The sequence below is a fragment of the Notamacropus eugenii genome, chromosome X (assembly GCF_028372415.1).
Source record: "Notamacropus eugenii isolate mMacEug1 chromosome X, mMacEug1.pri_v2, whole genome shotgun sequence".
NCBI lineage: Eukaryota > Metazoa > Chordata > Mammalia > Diprotodontia > Macropodidae > Notamacropus > Notamacropus eugenii.
Window position 1 is genome coordinate 81,007,123 of NC_092879.1, and position 12,951 is coordinate 81,020,073.

The following is a 12,951-nucleotide window of genomic DNA, read 5'->3' on the forward strand; positions in this document are numbered from 1 at the left end:
AGGCAAAATGCCAGTGACATACAATGAAAGAACTATGGAATTAGATTGCAGAATGAAGTAGAATATTTTCTCTTTTGTTATGTTTTGTTTTTTCATGGTTTCCCTCATTCATTTTAATTCCCCTATGCAACATGACTAATGTGAAAATGTGCTTAATAAGAATGTATATATAGAATCCATATAAGTTTGCATGCCCTCTCAGGGAGGGAGGGTGGAGGGAGGGGAGAAAAATCTAATACTTATGAAAGTGACTGTAGAAAACTGAAAACAAATAAATTTGTAAAAAATGGGGAAAGGACCTATTTGTCCAAAAATATTTATAGTATCTATTTCAAGGATGGCAAAGAATTGGAAATTGAAAGGATGGCTTGGGGAAAGGCTCAACAAGTTGTGGTATATGAGTGTAGTGGAATATTGTCTGCTATAAGAAATGATGAGCAGGCAGATTTCAGAAAAGCTTGGAATGATGTATATGATTTGATGCAAAATGAAGTGAGCAAAGCTAGGAGAACACTGTATACAGTAACAGCAATACTGTATGATAATCAACTGTGAAAGACTCATTAGCTCCTCTCAGCAATACAGTGATTCAAGATAATTCCAAAGTACTCATGATGAAAAATGCTATCCACCTACTGAGAAAGAAGTGATGGTGTGTGAATATAGATTGAAATAAACATTTGTCACTTTCCATATTTTTCCATGTTTTTTTCCCTTGTGGGTCTGCATCTTCTTTCACAACATGAATAATATGGTAATATGTTTTGTATGAATGAACATGTATAACCTAGAACTAACTGCTTACTGTCTCATGGAGGGGAGAAAGAAAGAAAATTTGTAAGTCAAAATTAAAAAAAATGTTAAAATTTGTCTTTACATGTAACTGGGCAAAATAAAATACTTTAAAACAAAGACGCTTCAGAAGCCCTTTTACTGCCTCTCAGACAAAAGAAGCTCTTTGCTTGGTTTCCCCCTCAAATAAAATTAGTTTTAGTTTTTTAAAAATTTGATGGTTTTATTTTGAATTTAAAAATCAATAGAAAGATCTGTAAAAGACATATGTAAAAGAAATCAATAAAACATTTTTAAAAGTATCTTCCTAAAACTGAAAAGGGGATATAGAAGAGTTCTGTTACTAGGATGTCTTGTTGAATATATATATGTGTATATATAATATGTATGTATGTACAGTATATGTGGGCAGCTAGGTATCTCAGTGGATAGTGCACTGGGGTTGGCATCAGGAAGACATCTTCATGAGTTCTAATCTAACTTCAGACACTTACTAGCTCTGTGACCCATAGCAAGTCACTTAACCCTGTTTGCATCAGTTTCCTTATCTGTAAAATGAGTTGGAAAATAAAATAGCCAACTACCCTAGTATCTGCACCAAGAAAACCCCCAAATGGGGTCACTGAAAGCTGAACATGACTGAAATGATTGAAATACATGCATATATGAATACATATACATGTATCTATATTACCCAATTAAGCATATTTTACTCATTATATATAAATATACATATATTTATGAACTAGATCTTTGATTTCATTGGTCTAGACAATTCCTGAAGGGAAGAAATTCCTTCTGCAGCTTATACTCTTAGAGAGCTTCCTGTACTGAGATTAAATGCCTTGTCCAGGGTCACATAATCAGCCAACTAGTATTTATCAAATGTTTACTAATACACAAAGCAATCTCTTCTTAAGGAGCACATATTCCAATGGTGGAGATATGTAAATAGTTAGAAACATATAAGATAAAAGCAGAGAAGATAGGAGGCCATGTAAAAAGGGAAGCCATCATTGACTCGGGAGACTGAGAAAACCCTCCTGCAGAAGACAGGCTTTGAGATGCTTCTTAAAGGAAGCCAGGGAAACTACACGATAAAGATGAGAGGAGAGAATACAAGACATGGGGGGCAGCCAGGGCAAAGGCTCAGCTGTGGGAGATGGATGATAGAAGAACTTCCAGGATGCCAGTAGAAATAGATCATTGAGCTTGTAGAGGGGAGTAACATATAAGAAGCCTGGAAAGGAGCAAAGCAGTACAGAGATTTAAATGTCCCAAAGAGGACTTTATATTTGATCCTGGAAGTGATAGGGAACCACTGAAACTTAAGCTGGAGCATGATATGGTCAAACCTATACTTTAGAAAAAGTCAATATATATTAGAAATTAACTTAAAGTCTGTAGAGTTCTACAAACCTCACTGGCATTTTCTTTCAAGCACACTTTTAACACTGCATATGAATTTCCTGACAGCCCTGTGAGGGGAGACTCTATTTTGCAGTGATTTTGAGTTTCCAAACTTAGCATCAGCACCTCTAGTAAAACTCTTTATGAGAAGGGGAGGTAGAGGTAGAATCTTAATTAGGGGAAACATAGTCTGTGAGCCCAGAGATGCATGTTGCTTTGAGAGGGATGCACTCTTCTAAGCCCTCATGGGTTTAAATGTAGCTCACAGAACTCCTACATGTATCTCCCTTCTAAGCCACCCTCAAGATCATGGTACTATTGGGGTAATTGTCAATTAAAGTCCATAGCTCAGCAGCCACGACAAATGAATGCTTCTTTTACCAGGTCAAATCTGATGAACATAAACTTAAAACAAAGACACTTAATGCAACAGAATAGCTAGGCAAAAGAATTAGGTAATCAACAATTTTGGCACCCATCCCTAAATATGCACCACCTCTACATGGAACCTCTGGAGAACACTCATCTCAATTTTAAATGAACAACAGAGGTGAGGGTATATATCAGTTACTCTGAGAAAGCTCTTTAAGTAAAGGACTTGGAGTAAGCTGAGAAAGCTAAAAGATAAAAGGCCAAATGTGTTTGTCTATTTATTTATGGCTAGATTCTCTTTGTTCATCCAGTAGCATCTAGGTGGCTTCGAACAAGGTGGGAACTCTTGTTTTGGCCAACATTTTAGCAAATTTTTTACCTGCTACACCATATTACATATAACTTACTGAAGACACTAAAGTGGTCATAGATTTCTTCGGTGACACTTTCCACTAATGTAGTTTTCCAGAAAAAAACAATATGAAAAATAACTTCCAGTGATGGGTTTCTTTACACCTGCCTATACGAAAGGACCCCAGGAGATTACAAATGAATGGCAAAAGCTCACAGAACTTCCTTTGACCTTCAGACAGAGCTGACTCAGTTTCCCTATAATTTGTTGACACTTGATGGCTTTTGCAAATGTGCCATTCTTCTGATGGTGCAACATGGTACAAGAAGAGCTAAGCTCAGAATCCAGAGAGCTCTGGCGTGGGATCTCACTTACCAACTGTGGGACCAGGGAGCTCAGTCTCACTGGGCATGAAGTTGTCCATTACAGAAACAAGAATAAGAAAAATGTAGGAAATAAGAAAAAGATGAATGATAAGGAATAATAATTTCTCAGAAGAGAAAATATCTCTGAATTACCATACTGACTTTTTTTCCCCCAGGGAATTCTTTTTGAATGATTTGAAGTGGAGTATGTCCAGGGCCTCCACTGAAGTCCTCTAGTGCTACAGTAGGGTGTGGTGAGAACTGTGGATCCCCAAAGACTTCCAGGACAGTGCAAGCTACCTGTCAAGGTGGAAAGGTGTCAAGTCTGAGCTAGATGTTGGACTGAATGCTGTCTAGGGAGCATCCTGCTTTAGCATGGGTCACTGCATTACTAGAAGGGGGGGACTTGGGAACGAACTGTTCTTCTAGGGTGTGGAGGGTTTTGGCCTGAATTCCCAAAGAGAACAAAAGTCCATATCTATGGTGTATTGAAGCCAGAATATACATGTTCAGGCACATAAAAGCGTCATGACCTAAGAAGGGTGTGCTGATTTCTTTTTTCTGCTTGGTATTTGAGTGATTGACAGCCCACTTGTAATCAATACTCAATAAACATTTATTTAGTACCCACTATATGCCAGGCATTGTGCTAAGGCACAAATACCAAAAAAGGACAGTCCCTCTCCTCAAGGAGCTTACAATCTAATGGGGAAAGACAACACACAAATGGAAGCTGAAAAATGGGGGAGAAGAAGAGTGGGGTTAGGGTACCCAACACAGGACATGGTGAAGGTCAGAAAAGTGCCAAGGAGCATACTCCAGATATATTGGCACTTGCAGAGGTCTTTCTAATTGTGAAGGAAGGCTATTATAGCAAGGAAAGTTTCCTTCCCCACATCTGGAATTTCTTCTTCCTTACCTTTATCTCATTATATCTCTCACTTCCTTCAAGGCTCAGTTCCAGTATCACATCCTACATAAGGCCTTTTTTCTTTCCACCAATTGTGAGCAATTCCCTTCCTTTCAAAATCAGTTTGGATTTATTTTGTACATATTCTTTCTTTATCCGTGAACATCTTTTATTCCTCAAGTAGAATGTCAGCTCCTTGAGGCCAAGCATTGTTTCACTTAGATGGTGGAGTAGAATGACACATATAATCTAGTGCTTCCCCACAGCCCACAAAATACCAATAAAAAATGACTCTTGACAAATTCCAGAGCAGCAGAAGCCACAGAATGACAGAGTGAAAGAGATTTCCAGCCAAAGGTAACTTGGAAGGCTGACAGGAAAGGTCTATCCCATGGGATGCTGAGTGGAGCATGGCACAGGGAGGAACAGGGCTGGAACGGGCCTCCAGGACAGAATCCCCAGCAGGGAAGGCCCCAGATCCCTCAAGCCACAACAAAGAAAGCTTCAAAGGTCAATGTGGGAGGGCTTTCCCAGCTGGGCAAGAAGGGAGTAGGTCCCCCCAGCACTGGCCCCAGGCAGCAGCAGAGGTTGTGGCAGCAGCAGCAGCAGTGGGTGGCAGGTGGCTACAGTGGCTGGGAAGCAGCCTGGGCCCATTGTCCCAGCAGCTCAGCTTAAAGCCTCTGGGAGAATTGAGCAGGGGATCTGAACCTCAGCCCTCAGAGGCAGCCTTGCCCCCACCCAAAGCCCTTGGGGGAATTGAGCAACTGATCTAAATCTCAGCCCTGAGCATGGTCCTGGGGGGAGGAGGAGCACTAGGATGCTCCTCTTGACAAAGGATTCAGAAGTCAAGTAACTGGCTGGGAAAGTGACCAAAAAAGGGGAAAAAAAATAAGACCACAAAAGGTTACTTTCTTGGTGAACAGGTATCTCCTTCCATACTTTCATATGAGGAAGAACAATGTATACTGTCAGAGGAAGTCAAGGCTTCTGCCTCCAGTACCTCCAAAATGAACAGGGAATGGGCTCAGGCCACAGAAGAGCTTGAAATCCGAGTCAGCAGTTTGCTGAAGGAGAACCAAAAAAATGCTGAGGAAAATAACACCTTTAAAAATAGGCTAGCTCAACTGGAAAAAGAGATCCAAAAAGTCAATGAGGAGAAGAAAGCTTTAATAAGCAGAACTAGCCAAATGGAAAAGGAGGTTCAAAAGCTCACTGAACAAAATAGCTCTTTAAAAGTGAGAGTGGAGTTCAGGGAAGCTAATGACTATACAATAAACCACGAAGTTACAAAACAAAACCAAAAGACTGAAGAAATAGAAGATAATGTGAAACATCTCATTGGAAAAATAACTGACCTGGAAAATAGAACCAGGAGAGAAAATTTAAAAATTATGGGACTACCTGAAAGCCATGATAAAAAAAAAAGCCTAGACATTATCTTTCATGAATTTATCAAGGAAAACTGCCCTGATATTCTAGAACCAGAGGGCAAAATAAATATTCAAAGAATCCACAGATCATCTCCTGAAAGAGACCCAAAAAGAGAAACTCCTAGTAATATTGTAGCCAAATTCTAGAATTCCCAGGTCAAGGAGAAAATATTGCAAGCAGCTAGAAAAAAACAATTTGAGTATTGTGGAAATGCAATCAGGATAACATAGGATCTGGCAGCTTCTACATTAAGGGACTGAAGGGCTTGGAACAGGATATTCCAGAAGTCAAAGGAACTAGGATTAAAACCAAGAATCACCTATTCAGCAAAACTGAGTATAATACTTCAAGGGAAAAAAATAATCATTCAATGATATATAGGACTTTGAAGCATTCATGATGAAAAGACCAGATCTGAATAGAAAATTTTACTTTCAAACACAAGAATCAAGGGAAGCATGAAATGATAAAGAGAAATCATGAAGGACTTTCTAAAGTTGAACTGTTTACATTCCTACACGGAAAGATAATATTTGTAACTCTTGAGACTTTTCTCAGTATATGCATAGGTGGAGGGATTATACACACACACACACACACACACACACACACACTTGTATATAGACAGAGTACAGGTTGAGTTGAATCAAAAGAGATGATATCCGTAAAAAAATAAAATTAAATTAAGGAGTGAGAGAGGAAAATGTTGGGAGGAGAAAGGGAGAGATGGAATGGGGCAAACTATCATTCAAAAAAGGGATAAGAAAAATCTTTTTCAAAGGAGGAGAAAAGGAAGGCGGTGAGAGGGGAAAAGTGAAGCTTACTCTCATCACATATGGCTTAAGGAGGAATAACATGCTCACTAAATTGGGTATGAAAATCTATCTTACACTACAGGAAAGTAGGGGAGAAGGGGACAAGTGGGGTGATAGAAGGGAGGGCAAATGCAAGAAGGCAGTAACTATAAGTAAACACTTTTTGGAAGGGACAAGATCAAATGAGAGAACAGATAATAAAAGGGGGGACAGGGTAGGATGAAGGGCAATATAGTTAGCCTTATACAACATGACTATTATGGAAGTCTTTTGCAAAATGACACATATATAGCCTGTATTGAATTGCTTGCCTTCTCAGTGGGGATGGGTGGGGAGGGAGGGAAGGAGGGAGAGAAGTTGGAATTCAAAGTATTAGAAACAAATGTTGAGAATTGTTATTGCATATAACTGGGAAATAAGAAATATAGATAATGGGGTATAGAAATTTATCTTGCCCTACAAGAAAAGAGAGAAGATGGGGATAAGGGAAGGGTGGGGTGTGATAGAAGGGAGGACACACTGAGGGAAGGGGTAATCAGAATGCAAGGTGTAATGGGGTGGGGGAGGGGAGAGATGAGGAGAAAAATTGGAACTCAAAATTTTGTGGAAATGAATGTCGAAATCTAAAAATAAATAAATAAAACTAAGAAAAGAGAAATATTTCACAAAATAAATAAATTTAAAAAAAGGTTTGTTTCACTTTTCTCTTGTTTCTCCCCAGAAATGAATCCAGGGTCTGGCACCTAATAATGCTTGTTGATTGATGGATTGCATTGTAGCATCCTGAATCAACTATCTGTATTCAGACATCTTGGTAGCACCACTATAGTATCAGTATCTTTGAACTACTTAATGATGCCCTTGTTTCTCTCATGCTAGCACTACAAATGGGAAAGTAATGTTAGATGTCTTTTGAATTGAGTCAAATCAAAATGTGTCCACTGGCATGGAATGAATTAGCATTTCCTGAACACTTAATATGCATTGAACACTATCCTAAAAGCTGGGTATACACAGAGAAAACAGATAAACTCCCATGAAATGACAGGAATTAATGTCTAATCACCAGAATGATCACTTTGATAAGATATAGTTGCCTATATTTTGGATTCTTTGGTTCTAAGCACAATGAATTTTCCATCTGACTGCTCCACTTACCAATGTAGAAATCAAAAAGGGACTAGGGGAGTTCCAGACCAAAGAGTTGATTCAAAAAGTTTAATATCCCTCTGATGCTAAACAGAATTCAAGCAATAAGATTGTATTTTTCCCTGCAGAGGCTCTAGACACGTCATATGAGAGTGTTTCTTCATATAAATCAAGAAAGATCACATAGTTCCAATGCTCTCCTTTTCTCAGAATTCCAGGGAAACCTAGGTCACAGAACATCAAAGCTGAAAATGACCTTATGAATTGTGTAGTCTGTCCTACTTATTTGAAAAAGTGTGTGTGGGGGGGTTGTCCCAGGAGATTTGTCAATAATAAAGCCAAAACCAGAATGCAGGTCTCTAAAGTCCTAGGAAAGCACTTTCCCCAACATGCCATGCTTCATGGGTAGTTAAAGAAGTATCACTAAATTCTGTACCACAACGGTTGATGGTTTACCCCAATGGCTCGCCAGGTAAGGGGTCTTAGAAGACATTTTGCAACTATATGAGAAGATATACCATCACGACAGTTGCTTTATTCTTCTTAGTAAGCTCTAGATGCCTTTTTTACTGGGTTCATCCAATTACACACTCAGGGCATGCAACTTACCTTCTGTAATTTGACAGGCCTTCAACTAATTTCAATAAGCATTTTCTGGCACCTATTATGTGCCAGGCACTGAGTGCTAGGTGCTGGGTACACAAATATGACACAGGCCTGGTCAATGAGAGTGCCATTCTCAGAGCAAGTCTGGAATCTTATGCATGTTATTACCATCTCACATGACAGAGGCCAGGGAACTGGCTTCTGGAAAAGCTAATGGTGTGTAATGGAAGTGTCCTGCTTCCCTATTTGGAGCATATAAAGGTATTGATTTTTTCCAGTCCCTTTACAATATAAAGGAAAGCAGAATTTTGATTGATTAATGACCTGGAACTGGGAAAGCAGTAACCAGATGAATACCAGAGTATGAATTGGAGAGCAGGACCTTTTTGCTACCTGTCAGGAAGCCAGTTCCCAAGCCTCTTTCATGTGGACTGGCAAAAAGCAGATTTGTTATATATGCTCTGTGGGTTCCATGATCCAGGCCCCAACTACATAAAGAAAAAAACAAAATGGTTCCTGCCCTTGAGGAGGTTGTATTTAATTAGAGCTAAGCAATGTACCCGGAGAAGTCAATACAAAAATAATCTAGGGTATGGTAAGCACAAGCAAGTTGTTGGAGGACAAAGATTAGTAAAAGTCATGTGGAGGTTGGCACTCAAGATAACCCTTGAATGGTGCTAGGAAGTTTAAGAGGCAAAGTTAGGGAGGAAGAGTGTTCCAGGTACTGGGGATATTGTAGGCAAAAGTAAGGTGGCAGAAGACAGAATGTTGCATATGTAGAAAAGGAAGTAAATCAGTTTGGCTGGAAAATACAGCACATTAAAGGAACTAATGTGGAATCTGTCTGGAAATCAGACTATAAAGAGCTTTAAATGCCGAACAGAATTGTCTGTGTTTTATCCTGGGGGTGACAGGGAACCACTGAAGCATCATGAGCAGGGGAGTGACATTTAATAAGCATTCAGTTCCACAAGTATTTATTAAGTACTTACTAAATGCCAGGAAACCAAGCTAAGGGCTGGGTAGGTAGAAGACAGAAATAAAAATAATCCTTGCCTTCAAGGAGTTTGCATTTTACTGGACATGGTAAGGCTTATGCTTTAGGAATACAAGCATGCCAACTGTATAAAGAGTATAGATTAGAGAAGACAAAAGATTACAGGTGATGAGACCAACTCAGTGTTTTAAGAGCTTTAGATATGAGCTGGACTTTTCAGAAAGTCTTTAGTTCCTGGGAAAATATCTTGGGCATTATCCCAATGGCAATGTGCACAAAGAAGACCAGTCCTAGAAACAAGCAGAAGTCATAGCAAGGGTGGGAGAGTGATGTGAACTGATGGAAAAGTTAAAAGATTCTTGACTGATAAGATATTAGATGGTAAAAGGAACAGAAGAAATCCACATGTCCATGGCCATGGCATGGAACTCAAATATGTTTTTCTTTTCTTCCCTATCTCATCAAGTCCTTTTCTCAGTTATTTTCCTTTACGATCAGAGACAAACTACTCAATAGCCATAGTAAATAGCAAGTTCTAGGATCCACTGCTTCAGATGGTAGTCACAGAGTTTTAAGTTGCTAAAGCATTTTCTTTGGTAATTTTGTTTTTATTTTTAACTTAAAGACCAAAAGAAGGCATTTCCATACACACAGCAGAACACACACAAAAAGATACTTATGAAATTGTAAATTTCTATTTCATACTGTTTGTCTTTTCCCCAAATTCTAAATACAAGATATGGGAATCAACAGGAACTCTAATTCCTTTAGCTCTAACCTTATCTAACCCATCTACAGGTGACGGATGGAGTGAAGTGTGTGAAGGACACCAAGAAGGTAGGTTCAACTGGACCATTGAGGTCATGAAGAGAAGTAATAGGATAGTTGGAAAAGTAGACTGGAGGATATTAAAATATAAAAAAAGTTTGAAATGCCAGAGGTAATTGTATTTATTGCTAGAGGAAATAGGAAATCACTAGAATGGACTGATCAGTGTTGGGCCTTAAGAAAAATCCATGGGGGCAGAGCCAAGATGGCTGAGTGAGAGCAATGACTCACCTAAGCTCTTGGACAAACTCCTTTGGATACTTCTGAAAGAAGAATTTGACCAAATTTTGGAAGTGTGGAATCCAGTGGGAGACAGACCATGGCAAATTCAGAGCCCAGGACAGACTGGAAAGTACACGGGAAGGATCTGTTCCATGGGGGTGAGCCCACAACATAGGGCATCCAGAGCAGTAAGCAGAGCAGAAGGGACCCTCAGGAAACCTGAGAGCAGCAGGGGGAGCCAATGGAGCAGCAGCTGAGGTTGGGAGACCAGCAAAGCCAAGCCAGTTAGAGCTGCTGAGTGCCAGATATCAGCACAGCAGCTCCTGAGACTTTCAGCCCATAGATTAAACGTTGGTAAGTCACCTACTTGAACTTCTGGGAACCAGGATGGTGCAGTGATCAGTAAATGCTCTCTCCTCCTCCCCTGATGACCTCAAAAGAACCATAAAATATTTCCCCAGAAAAATCCTGCATCAGTGGGAACAGCAGAGGGGGCAAATAGTCTCATAACACTTGAGGCTAAGAAAATAGCTAAGGGGGATTCCTCCTACTGTGGTGGAGGCAAACCGAAAGGACAGAGGACCCAGGGTGGTGAAAACTTACACTAGGACCCAGGCAAGCCTCAGCACCAGGAGAGGAGCCCCAGGAGGGGTGGGAACTCAGACTTACATCTAGGCTTGCCTCAATACTCCAGGGGAAATGGGAAAACAATAGGGCAGCTGGGATCACCATCCCCTGAGCTTGCCTTTGCCTGAGCTCAGCTGAGAAGATCTCCCCTGTCCAGATCACCCCTCCCCCACACTTAACAAGCTAACCCCAGGGCTGATGGGGAAACACCAACCAAACAAAAACCTGCTCTTAGCTTTTCCACACAAGCTAGCTCAACACCAATTTCGGCAGCTTCTAACTGAAAGAACTAGAAGCCACAATACACAATCACCATCATGAACAAGGAAAAGCAAAAGAGGGGCGAAAAAACCATAGAATCTTTCCATGGGGATAAAGACCAAAACACAAATACCAAAGAGGTCAGTACTGAGACTGCACTTCCATCTGAAACTTCAGAAGGGACTATGAACTGCTCACATGCACAGAGAGCTCTCCTGGAACAGTTGAAAAAGGAAATAGAAGATAAACTGGCCAATGATTTTAAAATTATAAAAAAAGAATTCACTGATGAGAACATCTCTTTGAAAAGGAAAATTGAACAAACGGAAAAGGAAGTACAAAAATTAACTGGAGAAAATAACTCCTTAAAAGGAAAAATTGGACAGATGGAAAAGGAGATGCAAAAGTTAACTGAAGAAAACAATTTGATAAAGACTAGAATTGGTCAAGTAGAAACTAATGACTCAATGAGACAGCAAGTATCAGTCAAACACAATCAAAAGAATGAAAAGATAGAAGAAAACAAAATATCTAATTGGAAAAACAACTGACCTGGAAAATAGATCCAGGAGAGAAGATTTAAGAATTATTGGCCTGCCAGAAAGCCACGATGAAGAAAAGAGTCTGAGCAATATCTTCCAGGAAATCATCAAGCAAAACTGCCCAGAAGTGCTAGATCCAGAGGGCAAAATAGTCATCGGAAGAATTCACCTTTCCCCTCCCGAAAGGGATCCCAAACTCAAAAGCCCAAGAAATATCGTTGCCAAATTCCAGAACTATCAAATGAAGGAGAAAATACCACAAGCAGCCAGAAAGATACAATTCAAATATCGAGGAGCAACAGTCAGGATCACACAGGACGTTGCAGCTTCTACATTAAAAGATCAAAGGAATTGGAATCCAATATTCCATAAGGCAAAGGAGCTGGGACTACAACCAAGGATCAACTACCCAGCAAAGTTCAGCATAACATTTCAAGAAAGGAGACTGTCATTCAACGAGGTAAACGATTTCCAGATCTTCCTGACAAAAACACTAGAACTTAATAGACAATTCAATCTTCAAATGCAGGTCTCAAGAGAAGCATAAAAAGGTAAAAGGGGGGGGGGTGCAGAGGGGAACAAACTTGTTACTCAATTTGGGCAAACTGTTTACCTCCCTATAAGGGAAGATGATACCTGTTAATCTTGAGAACTGTGCATCTATTATGAAATATAAAAGGGATATACATAGAGGGAATGGGTATAAAGTAAATGAAGTCATGTTAAAAATATGATTTAAGTATGCTGAAGGGATTGTAACAGGAAGTGTGGAAAGGAGGGGGCACAAAATGGTAAATTACATCACAGGAAGAAGTACAAAATTATAGTAGAGGGAAAGAGGGGAGGGTGATGAGCATTGTTTGAGAGGTACTCTCATCTGATTTGGTTCAAGGAGGGAACAATAAACTTAAGTAGATAATCCTATCTAGCACTATAGGCAGTAGGAGGGGAAGGAGGAAGAAAGAGGAGGGAAGCTATAAGGCAGGGAAGAAGCAGTAAGGGTAAAGGGCAGTGAAAGGGAGGGGGCTAAAAGAAGGAAGGGAAGGTTGCAGGAAGATGTGGTGAAAAGTGAAAACTATTGAGGAGGGGAAGGGAGAAGAGAGAACTAAAAGCAAAAATGGTTGGCAAGAGGATGGAGGGAAATACACAAATTGTAATCATAACTGTGAATGTGAATGGAATGAACTCTCCCATAAAACGGAGATGGATAGCAGAATGGATTAAAAGCCATAATCCAACAATATGTTGTTTACAAGAAACACATTTGAAACG